The sequence below is a fragment of the Ambystoma mexicanum genome, chromosome 3p, assembly GCF_040938575.1.
Source record: "Ambystoma mexicanum isolate Mex_15411 chromosome 3p, UKY_AmexF1_1, whole genome shotgun sequence".
Lineage (NCBI taxonomy): Eukaryota > Metazoa > Chordata > Amphibia > Caudata > Ambystomatidae > Ambystoma > Ambystoma mexicanum.
The window spans coordinates 885,458,670-885,479,164 of NC_090925.1; the positions used below are offsets into that span (position 1 = coordinate 885,458,670).

The 20,495-nt window shown below is 44.6% G+C and overlaps 1 protein-coding gene across 1 annotated transcript in view; it reads left to right on the forward strand.

The window, feature by feature from the left end:
* The window catches only part of FBXO39 (F-box protein 39), a 639,851-nt gene that overhangs the window by 457,286 nt on the left and 162,070 nt on the right, over positions 1 to 20,495 (forward strand). The window lies entirely within an intron of this gene.

A 20,495-nucleotide genomic window follows, 5' to 3' on the forward strand; every position in this document is an offset into this window, starting at 1 on the left:
GTTTTACAATGTTCACATTCTGTATTACAGCCCTTTCAATCAATTTGACAGTGATATTAATTAAAACATTGGTGTTATTGATGGTTAATTTGATCATGGTTAAAAGGCTTTTCATGCTACTACAGCATTTCCAGCATTTCATGGAACAGCACCCGGCACAACTTAAGACAATTGCCATAGAATGAGCCCCAAACAACATTTCACGCTCTGCTTTTCTCTCTGTCCCGAGTCATGTCTCTGCCCCAACCCTGTCTCGGCCTCATCTCCCACCTCTGACTCTTCTCAAGCACCTACCTCTGCTCTTGCCTCATCTCCTATCTCTACACTTCCGACCCCCACTTTTGCCTGTGCCGCAGACCCTGCCCCAGTGCCTGCTTCTGTCGCTTCCACACATCTCTCTTCTCCAGTCAGTAACCCCACTGGTCTTTGCTACTGCCTATATCTCTTTGCCAACCCTTACCTCTCTCTGCCTGTTTCATAGAGCGTGCTAATACACCTTTCCTTGCTCCTGAGTCCTGTCCTTTCTATGCTGAAGCGAGCCTCTGCACATTTCACGTTGTTTACATCCGTGCTCGCTGTGTTCCACAGCCCGCTCTCCGCCCTGATGTGACAGACTGCAAGAAGCCCCTGGCTCACTATCGGCCCCAAGGGCTGCAGCTCCCCAACTGCTGTATTTCCCCTGCACCATCCTGGGCCTGTGAGAAGGTACACACCTGCGCTGGGCAGGCACTCGGGCCATTAAAGGCACTTTCCAGTTTGCACCACAATCTAACCTACCACCGGAAACCAAGCTAATGCGGTTAACTGCAAAGCTATGCGCCGTAACTTTACAATGTAGTATATAGTGCATGCATCAAATTGCAACGTAAGATGGATATTTCTAGTTCTTTTTAGACAAATGTCTATGGCAGAAGAACCTCATACAGCTGGGAGGTGGTGGTGGTCAGAACTCGCAAGTCGGGGGAGGAGATTCGCAGTGCTGCTGAAGCTGCCTGTCTGCACCACGTCTGACGGGCTCCTATCATGTGCCTCCTCTTATCTATGCAAGGAAATCAGGATGGATTCGCTGACACCCACTCCCCGGCCCCTTCGCCCCTATCGGCCTCTCATTGTCATATACCTACTCATTTCGGGAACTTAACGCCATAGGCGTAATTATAGGGGGGGCATCGGTTTTTGTCCCTCCCAACTTCTGTGGAATGCCTTTTTGTCCCCCCCATCTTTTGGAGAGAGGGCAGGGGGTTCCTCATATTGCTCTCTATCAACAGAGCATTACAAAGTGGGCCATAAGGCAATGATGGGAGGGAAGGGGGTACTATTAGCAGTGACTTTTGTCCCTTTAGAAATGTGAATGGGAGGGAGTGATCAGAAGTGAGAAGGTTGCATAATGTTGCATGCTTTATGAAATAATGACTATGGCTTTAAACCCCAAGGGGGATTTGTTAGGCTCACATTAATCTACATGATGCTATTGTGACTTAAGCCATACTCCCATTGCTCAGCATATTTCTATGACAATGAATATAGTGTATGGTTAGTTTATTATGAAAGGCAAGTTTATTATGTAATGTGGTTTGCTTCCAAGGCATTGCTATAAATAATTATTTAAGCACATGAAATGTAAAGCAAAACCTTAATAAATATCTATATTAACTAAAACTGGAAAGATGTGCGCGGTCGCTTAAATTGTCCACATCACAGTTTCACTATTTCACCAAGTGTGTGATCCTGAGCAAATCATTTAATCCAGGTGTGCCTTTTCAGCAGCTCTGCAAGTGACTCTGATTCACTTCAAAGCTTATGTTAATGTATCATGGTATTATAATGGAAAAGCCTAATGACTATAGAGTTGATCCACATATAACTATAGTGCAATTTAGGTATTTTGCACCACAAAGTTATTTGTCACTTGCCTTATTTATGGCAACTTAGTCTAAAGTCACTTCCATGGTGCCTCCAAGTATCAAAGACTGATGATGCGCCTTGCAATGTCCTTTTCTTTGAAGTCATTTCTGTTGGTGCAATCCATATAATAATTAGGAAGCGTGCATGTATTTTGCCTCAGGGCTTGGACAGAGCTTTAATAGATGTGTTTCGTGCATCTTGAATGATCCTGTAGTTTTTTTTTTTTTTTTTTTGTGGTTTAAAATACCATCTTCCACTATTGTTACCCGAAAAGTAGATTGGGACAGCGGTGGGCGGTTTGGGAGTGCCAATGAGACCATGTGGAATTCCACACACTGCATTTCGGTGCTCACCCCCGGGCCCCCACACTCTTAAAATGCTGGATACTCCCCTGCTTAGTTTGGTAAGTAAAGCAGTTTCTGGTGGCCTGTAACCTGAACCATGACACTAATTTACTCATTTGCACCAAACTATCCTTAAAAAGTGTCTGCAAAACTCGAAATACTTTTTGCCAGTTTGGTGACAATTATTTTTGGCGGCAGGGCAAGGGCTTTTAAACGTGTGGTTTTAACACAAAATCCCATACAGTTCCTTCTGCGCACAAAAAGCAAAAACTGCTTAACAAAAGTTCACCATGTTTGGAAGGCGTATAGCACTCAGCTTCATTTCACAGAATTTGCAGAGTACGACAGTTTTGGGTCACATATTTTCTCAGCTTGACTCTTTCCACTCTACTTGGGGAGGGCGCATCTTTCGCCAACTTCATTTTGAAATTAGGATGGTGGTGCTTTAGTAGCATCTGAAAAGTGGCAAGACTAATTTTAGAGGCATTGTAGAGCTGTGGCTTGCCACAGAGAATGCACCATTTGTTATTGTTTGTATGTCTTCATAGCTGGGGCCTTAATGTGTACTGTGAGCTCTGCTCACATTGTCCAAGAGTGACAAGCGCCCTCACTCGGGTCAGCCAGCAGCCCAGCCCCCCAACAAACATACACAAACAAAATTAAAATTATAAAAAATAAAAAAAAAGTACCCCTGTTCTGCTTTCAAATGCCGCCTGGGTCACATCTCATGTTACACCGACCTAACCTCGCACTCACGCACCTCCAGACGCAGAGCATCCCACAGCCCTGAATGTGATGATTGTGGCCCCCCCGCACCACAAGACAGAAACCAGCAAGCTGAATGAGCTTCCTAGTTCCTTTCTGTGTGTCGCACAAACACAAAGCCGGAAAAAGCGATTCTCTGCACTGCGGCCCGTGGAGGTGCTGCTGCTAGTGTGGCAGCAAAGGCGCCAGGCCCTGCAACAACCAGTTCAGTGTAGTATAAGCAAATACGAGCAGGCGTGATGCTATTTTAGTGGTTTATTGGAAAAATCTCCGGCAGGCTACCCCGGCCAGCCAGCTATCTCCGAGTCGTGCCTACGTTTCGTTTTCTTGAAGTCATCACATTCTCGAATCAAGAAAACGAAACGCTCACAAACTCGGCACGTCACTATGCATTCTACATTTACACATTGTAACATCTCCCTTCCCATAATCCCACAAAACATAAGAAGTGTAACTATGTACAGCGCTATGCAGGCAGTAAACGGGGGAAGAAGGACGGCAGAAAAGAGAGAAAGAAGGAAAAAAAAATGAATGAAAATACAATGCAGCACAGGTACATGAAGTGATATACACCTGAAAAAAAATGGTTATGTAACTTATAATGGGCATATAGTATTACACGCCTCATCTCCTCTAAATACTGATAAAAGAAATCAAATTACGAAGAAAAGGATACACTCCAAAATTTCCAATGCATCAAAGAATTAATGGTGGATGTCCATAGATGTCCAGGGTATGTAAATTCGTGGTTTAATAATAAATGAAATCTTTTCTGTAGTTAGGTGTAACCCTTCTAGGTCTTGAAGATTTCCCAACATTCCTGCATGGAATTCTATAACTCTCTCCAACAATTGACTCCTTCACTAATCTCCTTTCCATTTCTCTCTCATCAACAGTTTGTTTGAATTCATCAGGAGTATTGTTAATGTTCTCCAACTCATTTTTCCTTGCCAAAGTAATGTCATCACAAGACCACTTATCTCCATTTTCCAACACGACTGTTTTCTTGAAACGCTTGGTTATTTTCTGAGGGGTACGGAACCTGGACTCTCCCTTCAAAATTCTTTGGGCTCTTTTATTCTAATCCAATCTCCAACTCCAACATTATTCTCCTTCACATGTTTATGTTGATCATAGTACTTCTTGTACTGTTCTTGTCTCCTCTTAACTCTCTCCATGATCTCATTCATGTGAATGTTAGCACTCTTCTTTGTGGTCATCCAAACCGGCTTAAGTCTATTGTTGGCAAACCTGCCTCTCATTAAAGTAAACGGTTCCACACCAGTAACAGAATGAGGGGTGACCTTATAAGTGTTCAATGCTTCTTTGAGAGTATCTTTCCATGATAGATTATTTACTACTGCCAACTGGATTGTTCCCTTTATGAAGCGATTCATCCTTTCCACTAGTCCATTGCTCATTGGATGGTACAAGGATGTGGTAATGTGCTTGATGGCACGATCTCTTAAGAAGCTCTGTACTTCATGTGACATAAACTGGGCTCCGTTGTCTGAAACCAATTCCCGTGGATCACCTTCTCTACTAAAAATCTCTTCTAAAAATCTGGCAACCTTGTATGCAGAAACTGATTCCTCTATGATTCCACACTCCACCCACTTTGACGTGTAATCAATCAACACTATAAAGTATATCTTCATGGGTTCCAATACTTCATAAGGGCCAGCAATATCAATAGCCAGCTTAGACTATACAGTATCGGGTACACTTACTGGTTGGAGTGGCGTGGCTCTTGTGAGTTTACTTTTATCACTCGCTGCACAAGCAGAACATTCTTTGACTAATGACTCCAAATCACCCCACATATTTGGCCACCAGTATGTCCCTCTGACTCTTCTCTTTGTCAAATCTCTGCCAGTATGTCCCTCATGGGCAATGTCCATAATCTTTTTTCTCAATGTCACTGGTGGCACAATGCGATCGCCACGATAGACACAAAAGTCATCACATGACAACTCATTTTTGATCTTTTCCCAGATTCTGATTTCATCCTGAACATTCTTCCAACCTTCCACAACAGCTTTCCTCAACATCTCTTGTTCCAGGTCTAATTTCGTGGCTGCCACCCATTCTTCTTTTCCAAAACTGGGATGAATCTGTGCAATAATGGAATCCATATCTTGATCTTCCATCATCCCCTCATCACTTGATGGTTCAAAGTGTTCATCAACACACGGTAGACGGGAAAAACAATCAGCAACTTTATTAGCTCTGCCTGGAGTATATCTTATGACCACATTATACTGCATGATAATTAATATCCATCTTCTAATGCGAGGCGATGACAAGTGAGAATTTTTGGGATTCAACACATGAACAAGAGGTTTGTGGTCTGTCTTCAATTCGATCGGGACTCCCCAAATCAATCCTTTGAAGTGTTCTAAAATCCATTTAACAGCTAGTGCCTCCTTCTCAATGGTAGAGTAGTTTCTCTCTGCTCCCTTTAAAGTCCTTGAGGCAAATGCGATTGGAACACGTAAACCATCATGGATCTGTTCTAGAACACCACCTAAACCGACATTACTTGCATCTACCGACAACAAGGTCTTAGCACCACAATTGAACATTTTAAGTGTGGGTGCTTTATTAATTAGATTTTTGATTCTGTCCAATTCTTCTTTACATTCTACCGACCATTCAAATTTCGTGCCTTTGGTCATCAAACTTCTCATATGAATGGTTTTGTCTGCATAATGGTCAACAAACTTGGAGTAATATTCTGTGAGACCTAACAGGCTCCTGAGTTGGTCTTTATTTGTAGGATCTGGGATTTTTAGAATAGTATTTATCAGAGCCTCTTTGGGTCTTATACCTTCCTCACTGATACAGTGGCCCAAGTATGTAACTTCTTTTTTCTTTATCTTGCATTTCTCTATCTTGAGAGTTAGACCCTTCTGTTGTATTACTTGTAGCACACCTAATAGCTTAGCATCATGGTCTTCGTCATTCATAGCAGACACAAGGATATCATCTTGAAAATAATATACCCCTTTCATGCCAGAGAAAAGATGTTGCATGAGTCTCTGAAATACGGCAGCCGCCGATGCCAACCCAAATGGCATCCTCTTGTACCGAAAGGCCCCCAGTGGTGTTTTAAAAGATGTAAGGTGTCTAGACTCTTCATCTAATACAACTTGATGATAGGCAGACAATAGATCTAGCGTGGAGAAATTTTTTGCCGGTTCCATAGTTGTCAGCATTTCCCCAATGTTGGGCAACGGATGGCGGTCAATCCATATATTATTGTTGAGGTCTCTTAAATCTACACACATTCTGATTGCCCCTTTAGGTTTTCTCACAATAACAATGGGGGAAAGCCACTCAGAACTCTCGATTTGCTCAATAATGTCTTGAGAACATAACTTTCCTAACTCTTTCTGAAGGGCCTCTCTTGTACCAATTGGAATGTTCCTCACTCTGTACACTATTGGTTTTGCCCCTCTTTTCAATATTATGCGATGCTTGAAGCCCTTGAGAGCTCCTATATTGTCATTGAAAACTTTGGGAAAACTTTTTGCTAGATTTTCAGCAGAATCACACGTGTTACTCGTTACGCTCATTATCGGCACATCCTCACCAGGATGTATCCTGATCTTTAGTGATGCCTGCTCCCACCAACCAACTATTGAGAAACCCTCTTTCGCTACATTTAGTTTACAAAATGTTTTCCTTCCTTTGAAGTTCAATTGTACCCCAGTATACCCAAGTATATCAATGGGTGTCTTCCCGTAACCTGTCGCCTTGACATTGGGTGTTTGGAGATCATTCATGCCCATGTTTAACACATTTACAAATGTGTTCAAATCAACCATGGTATATGGTGATCCTGTGTCAACCATTATTCGCACTGTAACGCCATTTATTTCCATGGACACCCAGGAGTCAAGAGAGCTTCCAGTTGTCGCAACAGTAAGTATGCGCACTTCGTCTTCCAAGCAGTTGCTAATCGCAACAAAATCGTTTGATGCAATTGATTCTTCAAGTGCTCCCACAGTTGTCATGGCTCCCCTGCTCAAATGGCTGTTACTCCTCATGTTGTTGTAACGTGGATTGTATCTGCCCCTACCCCTAACATTACGGCAAACTTTCCCAAAATGGCCCACATGTCCACATTTGTAACACTCTGCTGAATGGGCTGGGCATTCTTTCTCATTGTTTAAGTGTTTTTCCCAACCACATTTAAAACACTTGCCTTCCCATCTTTGAAATGTTTCTCTGTTCTGTCTCGAGTTTGAGCCGAAATCTGATTTCGCCATTTTTTTTACCATGGCAATTAGTGCTTCCTCTTCTCTATCACAATTTCCTTCATTGGTATCATGTACGGATTTAATGTCACCACACTCATTTTTATTGTGTAGTTCTTTCATGCACTTCTCTCCCAATTCAAACGTCCTTGCTATTTCAATGGCTTGTTCTAGAGATGGGTTTTTTGCTTGCCACAAGCGTTGCTGAATTCGATTGCCGGCCACATGTAACACTAATTGATCTCTCATATACTCATCTGCAACACCTGTAAATTCACATGTCGATATGAGGCCTCTCAGAGCAGCAATGTAGTAATCTACAGATTCATTCTTGCCCTGCTTCCTGGAAAGAAACCTGTATCTTTCCAGAACAATATTCGTTTTATTGCCAAAGTGTTTGTTCAATTTTAATAGAGCAATTTCATACTTCCTCGAACTGGTGGAAGAATCTCCAGCTCCTAGTTCAACAATACTGGGTTCTGGTAAAGTCCTAAAAATTCGTAAAGCTTCTGCCCCTATACAATTTAGTAGTGTGGCTTCTTTAACGTCATCATTATACTTAGCACCCCCAACCGCTCCCAAGTAAACCTGGAAACTGTCTAACCATTGCTCCCAGGGGCATGCTGGATTGCCCGGTAAGGGTAGGAATTTCATTGGAGCCACAACACTCTGCATGGCAGTTGTTATTGCATAGGTTTATTTGTTATTTGTTCACTTCACTTCCTTTCTTTTTCCTTTAGGACGTGTGGAATTTCACCTTCTCCTATATTCTTTAAATTATATTCTATCCTTCCTTTTTTTTTTAATGCAATATCCAGAGCACAAGGATAATAATGTCATATACCTTCACTCTCCAGCCTTAAATTTGTTCATATTAGTATATCGGAAAGACTTCACCTTGTTGCTCAGTTCCATACCCACAAATGCAATGTTTATTTCCGTTTGAATGCGGTGTAGACGCTCGTTTCATCTAGCGTTACAAGTTGCCATGGTATCCTTGTCAAACACACACGAAATGGAGGCACGTCGATCACGTTGTAGGGTCCTTTCCTCTAAGCATCCACGCTTGTTTCTACCTGGATCAGCCCTGCCACGATTCATCCAGCTCACACAGAGTACCGTTTGGTAGCCCGCGCGCACATTCAAATAATGCCTCCCTTGTTTGCTGATCCAGATTTATAGTTCACCTGTATTCTCAAGAGAGTACCTTCTTATTGTCTTTTTCCCCGGCCTGATGTGTCCGATGCTGAGCATACACGGGTACAGGCTTCATATAATTGAAAGCTTCCTCTGACCTGTCGTTACAAGTGTGCGCATCCAGTCGGAGACTCTTCCTATCTCGTTAAATAGATATCCTCGTCGCCATTTGTAGTATAAGCAAATATGAGCAGGCGTGATGCTATTTTAGTGGTTTATTGGAAAAGTCTCCGGTAGGCTACCCCGGCCAGCCAGCTATCTCCGAGTCGTGCCTATGTTTCATTTTCTTGAAGTCATCACATTCTCGAATCAATATAACGAAACGCTCACAAACGCGGCACGTCACTATGCATTCTACATTTACACTTTGTAACATTCAGCACCCTGGCTGCTGACTTTGAGTCAGGCCAGACAGGGTGAGGGACCTGACATACGTAGAGGCGAGTTTTGGAGGTGATTCCTTACAGGAACTTCAAGTATCAAATCTGGTAATGTATGAAGAATTGAATAGCCTTGAAAAGGACATCATGTCGAAACACGTGTTGGCTGGTCTTTTGCACAAGAAAATAAACTGGACTTAACAAGCCCACTTATGACTATATGACTTTTAACTCAAGCGTTACTAAAACCGAATAATCTTTTGTAAAACATGTTGTAGAGCTGCATTTACCAAGCGCGAAGTGTGAGGGGTTTTCTTCTTTCTATTGGAATTAAGTTTGTGAATGTTATGTTGTGTCACTGGGTGCATGGCAAGCCGGCTGAAGATGTGTGTGGGCCCAATTGAATTTAAAAAATATGCCACCGGCTTATGAAAGTTATAAAAGAGCATCAGCAATGGACTCTTGTGGTGTAGTAGTTTAGTGTTATCCCTCAAGGATTCAGGTTGTTTGACCGAGGTACAAAATCACGGCAGAATTGACCGTTGTCATTTTAGCTGCAAATACGTTTTACCTCGGTACAAAAAAACAAACCCATGTCCTCCCAAACCGCCAGTACACCCATAACCCCCCTGCTTACCTTTTCTCCATCCGCCGCCTCTAGTGTACCCTGCCGCGTCAGATCCATCCATCTTACGCGGGTCAGATCTGACGCTGCAAGGTCCTTTTTTCTTCTTTTTTTGTTGGGTCCCCTGCCACCAATGCTGAGGAAGCGGGGGACACCCCTGCAACTCCAGCTCTTCATGTTCGATATCTTCTGCTTCGAACTAATGGTGGTGACTGAATTCAGTCAAATCCACCATTGGACCAAATTCTGTCAAACAATTTGGCCGAAACGATCCCTAAGAGCCACCAACCGCCCTCCCTCCACACCACCCCTGTCCCCCCCAACATTTTCAGCAAAGTTACTCCACTGCTTAACGCCTCTTTATTTCTCCACCCTCGTGCCTCTTCTGTGCAGTCCTAGCGGCCCCATGTGAAAGGATGCATTCAGGTACCAAAGAATGCTAGGCAGAGTGTAAGTTGTTTCTTGCCTTCATCCTTTATGAAGAAGTAAACAGCAACCTGTAGGTAACCTTGAGTCGGGGCACCTACGCCTTACCGCACACATGTGCAAAATAAAACCCTGGGGTATAATCTGTGAACAAGCATATAGCCGCCTTATGTATTGGCCTCTAATAGAGCAGGGTGCTCTCAGGGCCGGTGCAAGGAAATTTGCCGCCCTAGGCAAACTGTCAGATTGCAGCCCACACTCCAGATTCTAACCGTTCTCAATCAACCGTCCTCCCACCAACCCCCGCCCCCTCACAGCCTTGTGTTCACGAGATGTGTATTGCCCTGAAGGAGGGGGTGACATCTAGGCCAGCATGCATAAAAAGAAATCAACAAACGAATGTGGGGCAGCTCAAAACAGCAGCTCCAGGTACCCTGACAGATTTGGCAACATACCACGAAAACAAAAGAAACAAGCATTGGCAATGCCAATGGTTTGGGCCTTTTTGTAGACATGGGAAAGGCATTTGCCAGGCACTGCTGTAGTGGTATAAACTGGCCATTGATGGAAGCAGGTGCGAATGGTGCGGCTACCTGGGCATATAACTGCAGTGCCTGGCAAATGCCTAGTACCTATATACAAGTTAAAACTGTTGGCTTTTCCAAGGCTTGTTTTAACAGGACTTCAGTGAAGGACACAATAGTGCTTATAAATTGAGTGGCTGTGGGCAGGCCTGGTAAGACATTCTTATTATATCAGTAGCACGTACAGCTCAAATTAAGTGAATAACTCTCAGAAGAATGCTTTGAAAAAAACATTTGCAGCCACTACAAGTACAAAGTTGTATGGTAAGGCTTGACTAAAGCACGCTCAAAGTCATGGTATGGTATGGTAATGTTTATTTATAAAGAGCCTATACACAAGGCAAGTGCTTCAAAGCGTTCAAGGAGAGTGGGAATATGGGGACAAAACAGTCGTTCGGAGCCCTTGAAATTCTGAGACGATAATAGTCTTCACAGGCAGAGTAATCTGAAATGGCAGAGTAAAAGGGAATAATTTTAGTACTGTACCTTTGAAGTTCAAAACATGCCATGAATTAGAATATGGGGGTATGAGTCCTACATATCACGACTGTTGTGGTGATAAATCATCTTGAAAATTCAAATACTCCTGATGGTTTGCTTAGCCCACACACTAAATGATTATTATAAGACCATTTTTGCAAATGAAGATGGCCTAAAGACAGCAAGGATGATTATATACCTCCCTGCAATTGCCAGTGGCGGCTTCTTCGTCTGTTAATCTCTGCTTTGAGTGTCAGTGCAAAACAAACGTCAATATCTGAGAAGAGCGAATTAGGTGACTCGGCCCCACTTAAGCATGATCATAAATGAAGCCCAAACATGCGTTCTCTGGGACCCTGTAATTCTCACTTTGTACTGCATTACGTGCTGCCATTTTGTGTTGGTTTGCTTCACATTCTACTGCATCATACTCCTAGCAAGCTCCAAGGCTCCCTCTATCCCACAATGTCTATATGCCAGTGACCTTACAAAGTAGTTTATTTTGCGATGTGTCTGAAGTCTTGAAAGTACATTTGCAAAATGCAGAGCGGATTCTTAAGGTTCTCATTACTTTCCATTCTGGTACATCTAGGCGTCAATGCAATCAAAAGGCAGAAACTAAAGCTAGACTCATGGGGTCTCATTACGAGGCTTGCGCTCCCGTAATGAAGGGTGCCGGTACGGGACCGGCACCATTGATTACTGGATGCGCAATTACGAGGTTCCTTCGCGGGACCCGGAACAGATGTCTGGTGAAACCAGGCGTTCTTTCCGGGTCCAGCGAGGGGACCAAGGAGCTAATAACGGGCCCGTTATTGACGTGCCCGTTATTAGCTCCATCCCCATTCCCATTGAGCCCTATGGGGGCTCAAATGGGAATGGGGAATGGTTCTTTGCATGGGGAATTACTGGGTCCTCCAAGGTCGGAATGACCCGGTAATTCCTCATTCACAGAACCCGGTATTGGAGCCTGGTAGGGAGGCCCACACTCTTTTTGCTCAAAGGAATTTCCATAAGAATTCATACATTTGTCATGACTCCTAAATTAGAGGGGCATGCATGTTTGAGCCACAATAGGCTTGGCAAATCCTACAAAAATGGTTACCCTGGCTGAAGTGGAAGACGGCAAGGGGAGCGTGGGTGCAATTAAATAAATCGACCATCGCCAATAGATTATCTTACATATAAAAAAGGCACAATTGTGAATGCCTTTGCGCTAAGTAACATTTGCTTTCAATAAATACCTAGGAATCCTTAAAGGACTGACGGTCACAGGAATTGCCCTTTGTGCCAAAAGACGTGCGGGTATAGTTTGCAATTTTGCATTTATATATTGACATCCCCATAAAAGACAAATAAGAACATGATGTCAATGGAGTGAGTGAGAATCAGTCTTTGATACCCAAGTCCATGTATCATAGACATTTACATCAAAATAAGTTGTCTTGAGTAAGCCAAGAGACACATAACTTTGTGATATACATATGAATGGACATTATTATTATACGTAGCAACATGCATGGAATCTCGTACATTGAGAACCCTTCATTTATCAGCCATTCATCCTTTCAAGGTCAATAAGTCTGGTACAACTAATGAGTTATAATAAATGCAGTCTGCATTTAGGCTGCGGCCTGACTGGACTGACAGCCCATTTAATATTAAGCTTCAGTGGTACATTAAACATGTCATATTGGTTCCTAGTATACAGCTTGGGCGGCAAAGCTGCAGACACAAGTCCGCTCTTTAAACAAAGACTCTTTGCGGCTCGAGTGCTGCGCTTTTTAGTTTGGAATATTAGGTGTCGCTTGCGACACCTATATGCCAAAACTATTGCATTGGAGTAGAAATAGGGAGGAATGGTCTATGAGGACGGACACAGTCTCTGTAGGTGTTGTTTGGTTATTTGCCCACCCATTGCCTGGCCATGGCCATGCTAATCCCTATGGCCATTCCTAGCAATTCATACCGCTGCCCACCCAAAACACCTCCTAATGGAAACTCTTTGAGGTCTGTTAATTTACCATTCAAAGTGCCTACCAGGGTTTGTTCAAAGCAGTCTTCCGAGAGTTAATCACTTAGCCGTGCACAGGGCTGCTCTTACTTACCCTTTTGCTGTGCCTGTGCGCACATTCGTGTTCATCATGCACCTTAGTATGGCACGCATGTCCTGTCATGGGCGAGAACTTACTTTTCAACTTACGGTGCAGCAACCCTACACTGTTCCTCTACTTTCACTGGCGCTTTCTTTTTTGTCTGAAAAATCCCAGAGCGGTTGTGCCCTGGCCGCTTTGATATTGTGGGACAGGAAAGATGGTTTCCTAATTTAGGAAACCCGTGTCCCCTGCACACTATCTATTGTGAGCCATAGTCACCAATTCATCCACCTTCTGACTGCTCTCAGTATCTAGACCAGGCACACTATCTGGAGCAGGGCCAGCATGTTACTCACCACGCTTACAGGCTGTATGGTCCGTCCAGGAGTGGTAGTGATAGACGAGAAGCAGTAGTGGTTCCAGAACCCCGGATCCCCTGATCTCTAGGTATCAGGCTTCCTCTAGTGAGGGGCTCTTCTTTACAATGTACTGTTCTGTTATTTGATTAAGAATAGTCAGAACTGTCCATCGTACAAAAGAGCGGGGAGTGCAGGCACCGCTAACCCAATGCTGCAAAAAATATGAACAGTTAATTAGGCAATTAACCACCTATGTAGAAGCCTAATGTACGTGGAATTAAACAGGGGCTGTCAGTTGTTAATACTCATGGATGGACACAATAAGAAGCTATAACATCACAGCTTTCAGCATAAACTGGAGAGCGTTCACATGCACTTAGAGGGACCAATCCGTATAATGTTCTGTGCTGATTAAAGGATTGTAGCCAAGTTCTTACGCGTGCAGGGTCCAAGGATGGTATGAAGTGATCATACAGCGTGCAAATAAAGTCGTTGGCAGTGTGTAGCAGAGGTAACGAATACCTGACGTTTGACAAATGCAAGGGAGTAGCTGAAACAAATAACGTGACGTGCGAAAGCACGGAGACTCAATGCGGGACTGGTGTGTTAACAAATGAGTGTCTGCTGTTCCAATGCGCTCTAACAGTTCGACCTTTGCCCGCTTACAAGCAGGACAGTGCAGTCCCCGGCTCTGCCTGGCAGATGGGAGAGCTGGTGCAGAAAGGGTTTCTGAACTCCGCCCGTTTGGTGAGGGAAAAAGGAAGGTAGGCGCTGAGTAGAGGGCTTGCGCAACAACAATAGCAGAGAAAACATACAAACCCTCCAGAAACTTGAGGAGTCGTTATTCGGAGGTGTTTGTGGCAATCTGTGCAAGGAAAAAAGGAGGTCTGGTAACCGGGTAATCACCCAGGTACGGAGAGTAATCCGAAGAAGGAAGTAGCTGTGATTCGAGCCGGGAGCTGTAACAAAGCAATTTGCAGCAACCAGAATGCTGCTGCTGCTGCTGTGATTTAAACAGGCTGGGGGCGTGGCTTACCACGTAAGGAGACGTGATGCACAGCTGAACCTCGTCAGCTGATGAACACGGGTGCAAGAGCTTCCTAGTCTCCATGGCAACTTATAACGGTGCCATAACGGACTCTTCCGCCGTACCGTGGAATTCTGTAAAGGTGCAGCATGCGTGGAATTCCGTAAAGGTGCAGCATGCGACGGTCGGAGCATAACACTGCAGCAGTACGTGCAGCAGTAGGCCCCGAGGCAGCAGTTCCACCATAGCCCACCCTGACTGGCACATTGGGTTTTACAATGTTCACATTCTGTATTACAGCACTTTCATTCAATTTGACAGGGCTATTAATTAAAACATTGGTGTTATTGATGGTTAATTTGATCATGGTTAAAAGGCTTTTCATGCTACTACAGCATTTCCAGCATTTCATGGAACAGCACCCGGCACAATTTAAGACAATTGCCATAGAATGAGCCCCAAACAACATTTCACGCTCTGCTTTTCTCTCTGTCCCGAGTCATGTCTCTGCCCCAACCCTGTCTCGGCCTCATCTCCCACCTCTGACTCTTCTCAAGCACCCACCTCTGCTCTTGCCTCATCTCCTATCTCTACACTTCCGACCCCCACTTTTGCCTGTGCCGCAGACCCTGCCCCAGTGCCTGCTTCTGTCGCTTCCACACATCTCTCTTCTCCAGTCAGTAACCTCACTGGTCTTTGCTACTGCCTATATCTCTTTGCCAACACTTACCTCTCTCTGCCTGTTCCACAGAGCGTGCTAATACACCTTTCCTTGCTCCTGAGTCCTGTCCTTTCTATGCTGAAGCGAGCCTCTGCATATTTCACGTTGTTTACACCCGTGCTCGCTGTGTTCCACAGCCCGCTCTCCGCCCTGATGTGACAGACTGCAAGAAGCCCCTGGCTCACTATCGACCCCAAGGGCTGCAGCTCCCCAACTGCTGTATTTCCCCTGCCCCATCCTGGGCCTGTGAGAAGGTACACACCTGCGCTGGGCAGGCACTCGGGCCATTAAAGGCACTTTCCAGTTTGCACCACAATCTAACCTACCACCGGAAAACAAGCTAATGCGGTTAACTGCAAAGCTATGCGTCGTAACTTTACAATGTAGTATATAGTGCATGCATCAAATTGCAACGTGAGATGGATATTTCTAGTTCTTTTTAGACAAATGTTTATGGCAGAAGAACCTCATACAGCTGGGAGGTGGTGGTGGTCAGAACTCGCAAGTCGGGGGAGGAGATTCGCAGTGCTGCTGAAGCTGCCTGTCTGCACCACGTCTGACGGGCTCCTATCATGTGCCTCCTCTTATCTATGCAAGGAAATCAGGATGGATTCGCTGACACCCACTCCCCGGCCCCTTCGCCCCTATCGGCCTCTCATTGTCATATACCTACTCATTTCGGGAACTTAATGCCATAGGCGTAATTATAGGGGGTTAGGGGGTTTTGTCCCCCCCCCCCCAACTTCTGTGGAATGCCTTTTTGTCCCCCCCATCTTTTGGAGGGAGGGCAGGGGGTTCCTCATATTGCTCTCTATCAACAGAGCATTACAAAGTGGGCCATAAGGCAATGATGGGAGGGAAGGGGGTACTATTAGCAGTGACTTTTGTCCCTTTAGAAATGTGAATGGGAGGGAGTGATCAGAAGTGAGAAGGGTGCATAATGTTGCATGCTTTATGAAATAATGACTATGGCTTTAAAACCCAAGGGGGATTTGTTAGGCTCACATTAATCTACATGATGCTATTGTGACTTAAGCCATACTCCCATTGCTCAACATATTTCTATGACAATTAATATAGTGTATGGTTAGTTTACTATGAAAGGCTAAATTATTATGTAATGTGGTTTGCTTCCAAGGCATTGCTATAAATAATTATTTAAGCACATGAAATGTAAAGCAAAACCTTAATAAATATCTATATTAACTAAAACTGGAAAGATGTGCGCGGTCGCTTAAATTGTCCACATCCCAGTTTCACTATTTCACCAAGTGTGTGATCCTGAGCAAATCATTTAATCCAGGTGTGCCTTTTCAGCAGCTCTGCAAGTGACTCTGATTCACTTCAAAGTTTATGTTAATGTATCATGGTATTATAATGGGAAAGCCTAATGACTATAGAGTTGATCCACATATAACTATATTGCAATTTAGGTATTTTGCACCACAAAGTTATTTGTCACTTGCCTTTTTTATGGCAACTTAGTCTAAAGTCACTTCCATGGTGCCTCCAAGTATCAAAGACTGATGATGCGCCTTGTAAAATCCTTTTCTGTGAAGTCACTTCTGTTGGTGCAATCCATATAATAATTAGAAAGTTTGCATGTATTTTGCCTCAGAGGGCTTGGACAGAGCTTTAATAGATGTGTTTTGTGCATCTTGAATGATCCTGTAGTTTTTTTTTTTTTTTGTGGTTTAAAATACCATCTTCCACTATTGTTACCAGAAAAGTAGATTGGGGCAGCGGTGGGCGGTTTGGGAGTGCCAATGAGACCATGTGGAATTCCACACACTGCATTTCGGTGCTCACCCCCGGGCCCCCACACTCTTACAATGCTGGATACTCCCCTGCTTAGTTTGGTAAGTAAAGCAGTTTTTGGTGGCCTGTAACCTGAACCATGACACTCATTTACTAATTTGCACCAAACTGTCCTTAAAAAGTGTCTGCAAAACTCGAAATACTTTTTGCCAGTTTGGTGACAATTATTTTTGGCAGCAGGGCAAGGGCTTTTAAACGTGTGGTTTTAACACAAAATCCCATACAGTTCCTTCTGCGCACGAAAAGCAAAAACTGCTTAACAAAGGTTCACCATGTTTGGAAGGCGTATAGCACTCAGCTTCATTTCACAGAATTTGCAGAGTACGACAGTTTTGGGTCACATGTTTTCTCAGCTTGATTCTTTCCACTCTACTTGGGGAGGGCGCATCTTTCGCCAACTTCATTTTGAAATTAGGATGGTGGTGCTTTAGTAGCATCTGAAAAGTGGCAAGACTAATTTTAGAGGCATTGTAGAGCTGTGGCTTGCCACAGAGAATGCACAGAGAATGCACCATTTGTTATTGTTTGTATGTCTTCATACCTGGGGCCTGGGGCTCTGCTCACATTGTCCAAGTGTGACACGCGCCTTCACTAGGGTCAGCCAGCAGCCCAGCCCCCCAACAAACATACACAAACACAATTAAAATTATTTTTAAAAAACGTACCCCTGCTCTGCTTTCAAATGCCGCCCGGGTCACATCTCATGTTACACCGACCTAACTTCGCACTCACGCACCTCCAGATGCAGAGCATCCCACAGCCCTGAATGTGATGATTGTGGCCCCCCCGCACCTCCAGACAGAAACCAGCAAGCTGAATGAGCTTCCTAGTTCCTTTCTGTGTGTCGCACAAACACAAAGCCGGAAAAAGCGATTCTCTGCACTGCGGCCCGTGGAGGTGCTGCCGCTAGTGTGGCAGCACAGGCGCCAGGCCCTGCAACAACCAGTTCAGCACCCTGGCTGCTGACTTTGAGTCAGGCCAGACAGGGTGAGGGACCTGACATAAGTAGAGGGTAGTTTTGGAGGCGATTCCTTGCAGGACGCTTCAAGTATCAAATCTGGTAATGCATCAAGAAATGAATAGCCTTGAAAAGGACATCATGTCGAAACACGTGTTGGCTGGTCTTTTGCACAAGAAAATAAACTGGACTTAACAAGGCCACTTAAGACTATATGACTATATGACTTTTAACTCAAGTGTTACTAAAACCGAATAATCTTTTGTAAAACATGTTGTAGAGCTGCATTTACCAAGCGCGAAGTGTGAGGGGTTTTCTTCTTTCTATTGGAATTAAGTTTGTGAATGTTATGTTGTGTCACTGGGTGCATGGCAAGCCGGCTGAAGATGTGTGGGGGCCCAATTGAATTAAAAAAATATCCCAGTTATAAAAGAGCATCAGCAATGGACTCTTGTGGTGTAGTAGTTTAGTGTTATCCCTCAAGGATTTAGGTTGTTTGACCGAGGTACAAAATCACGGCAGAATTGACCGTAGTCATTTTAGCTGCAAATACGTTTTACCTCGGTACAAAAAACCAAACCCATGTCCTCCCAAACCGCCAGTACACCCATAACCCCCCTGCTTACCTTTTCTCCATCCGCCGCCTCTAGTGTACCCTGCCGCGTCAGATCCATCCATCTAACGCGGGTCAGATCTGACGCTGCAAGGTCCTTTTTTCTTCTTTTTTTGTTGGGTCCCCTGCCACCAATGCTGAGGAAGCGGGGGAGGACACCCCTGCAACCCCAGCTCTTCATGTTCGGTATCTTCTGCTTCGAACTAATGGTGGTGACCGAATTCAGTCAAATCCACCATTGGACCAAATTCTGTCAAACAATTTGGCCGAAACGATCCCTAAGAGCCACCAACCGTCCTCCCTCCACGCCACCCCTGTCCCCGCCCAACATTTTCAGCAAAGTTACTCCACTGCTTAACGCCTCTTTATTTCTCCACCCTCGTGCCTCTTCTGTGCAGTCCTAGCGGCCCCATGTGAAAGGATGCATTCAGGTACCAAAGAATGCTAGGCAGAGTGTAAGTTGTTTCTTGCCTTCATCCTTTATGAAGAAGTAAACAGCAACCTGTAGGTAACCTTGAGTCGGGGCACTTACACCTTACCGCACACATGTGCAAAATAAAACCTTGGGGTATAATCTGTGAACAAGCATATAGCCGCCCTATGTATTGCCCTCTAGTAGAGCAGGGTGCTCTCAGGGCCGGTGCAAGGAATTTTGCCACCCTAGGCAAACTGTCAGATTACAGCCCCCACTCCAGATTCTAACCGTTCTCAATCAACCGTCCTCCCACCAACCCCCACCCCCTCACAGCCTTGTGTTCACGAGATGTGTATTGCCCTGAAGGAGGGGGTGACATCTAGGCCAGCATGCATAAAAAGAAATCAACAAACTAATGTGGGGCAGCTCAAAACAGCAGCTCCAGGTGCCCTGACAGATTTGGCAACATACCACGAAAACAAAAGAAACAAGCATTGGCAATGCCAATGGTTTGGGCCTTTTTGTAGACATGGGAAAGGCATTTGCCAGGCACTGCTGTAGTGGTATAAACTGGCCATTGATGGTAGCAGATGCAAATGGTGCGGTTACCTGGGCATATAACTGCAGTGCCTGTCAAATGCCTAGTACCTATATACAAGTCAAAACTGTTGGCTATGCCAAGGCTTGTTTTAACAGGACTTCAGTGAAGGACACAATAGTGCTTATACATCGAGTGGCTGTGGGCAGGCCTGGTAAGACATTCTTATTATATCAGTAGCACGTACAGCTCAAATTAAGTGAATAACTCTCAGAAGACTGCTTTGAAAAAAACATTTGCAGCCACTACAAATACAAAGTTGTATGGTAAGGCTTGACTAAAGCACACTCAAAGTCATGGTATGGTATGGTAATGTTTATTTATAAAGAGCCTATACACAAGGCAAGTGCTTCAAAGCGTTCAAGGAGGGTGGGAACATGGGGACAAAACAGTCGTTCAGAACCCTTGAAATTCTGAGACGATAATAGTCTTCACAGGCAGAGTAAGTGCAAATAACACAATTAACAGTTCAGACACAGCAAATAGGCCTGCCGACGATTCTGCAGTTTTACCAAGTGTAATTAAGGGGGGTAGACAGGGGAGAGCAGACAGACAATCTTCAAACACGGTGCATTCGGATCGTGGAAGTGCACAGACAGTTACAGGGGGGTCCAAGTGCACCCAGTCGGTGGATAGTAGGGTAAGTGCATAGAGAGACACTCTCTCGGGTCCTTTCTCAAGTGCATTGAGGGTGGGGTGAGTGCAGGGTGCTGAGGCAAGTGCAAGAGAGGACTGGTGGGGTGCAAGGGACCTGTGAGACTTTGAGGTACACTAGGCGGCCAGACAGCAAGCTGTAGAGAAAAGGAGGGAGAGAGAGGAAAGAGGAGAAAAGTAAGGTCTTAAGGAGTTTCTGGAACTTAAGGAGATCAGGCTCAAGACGGAGGGTGGCAGGGGGGCTATTCCAGAGGGAGGCCCCTGCTGA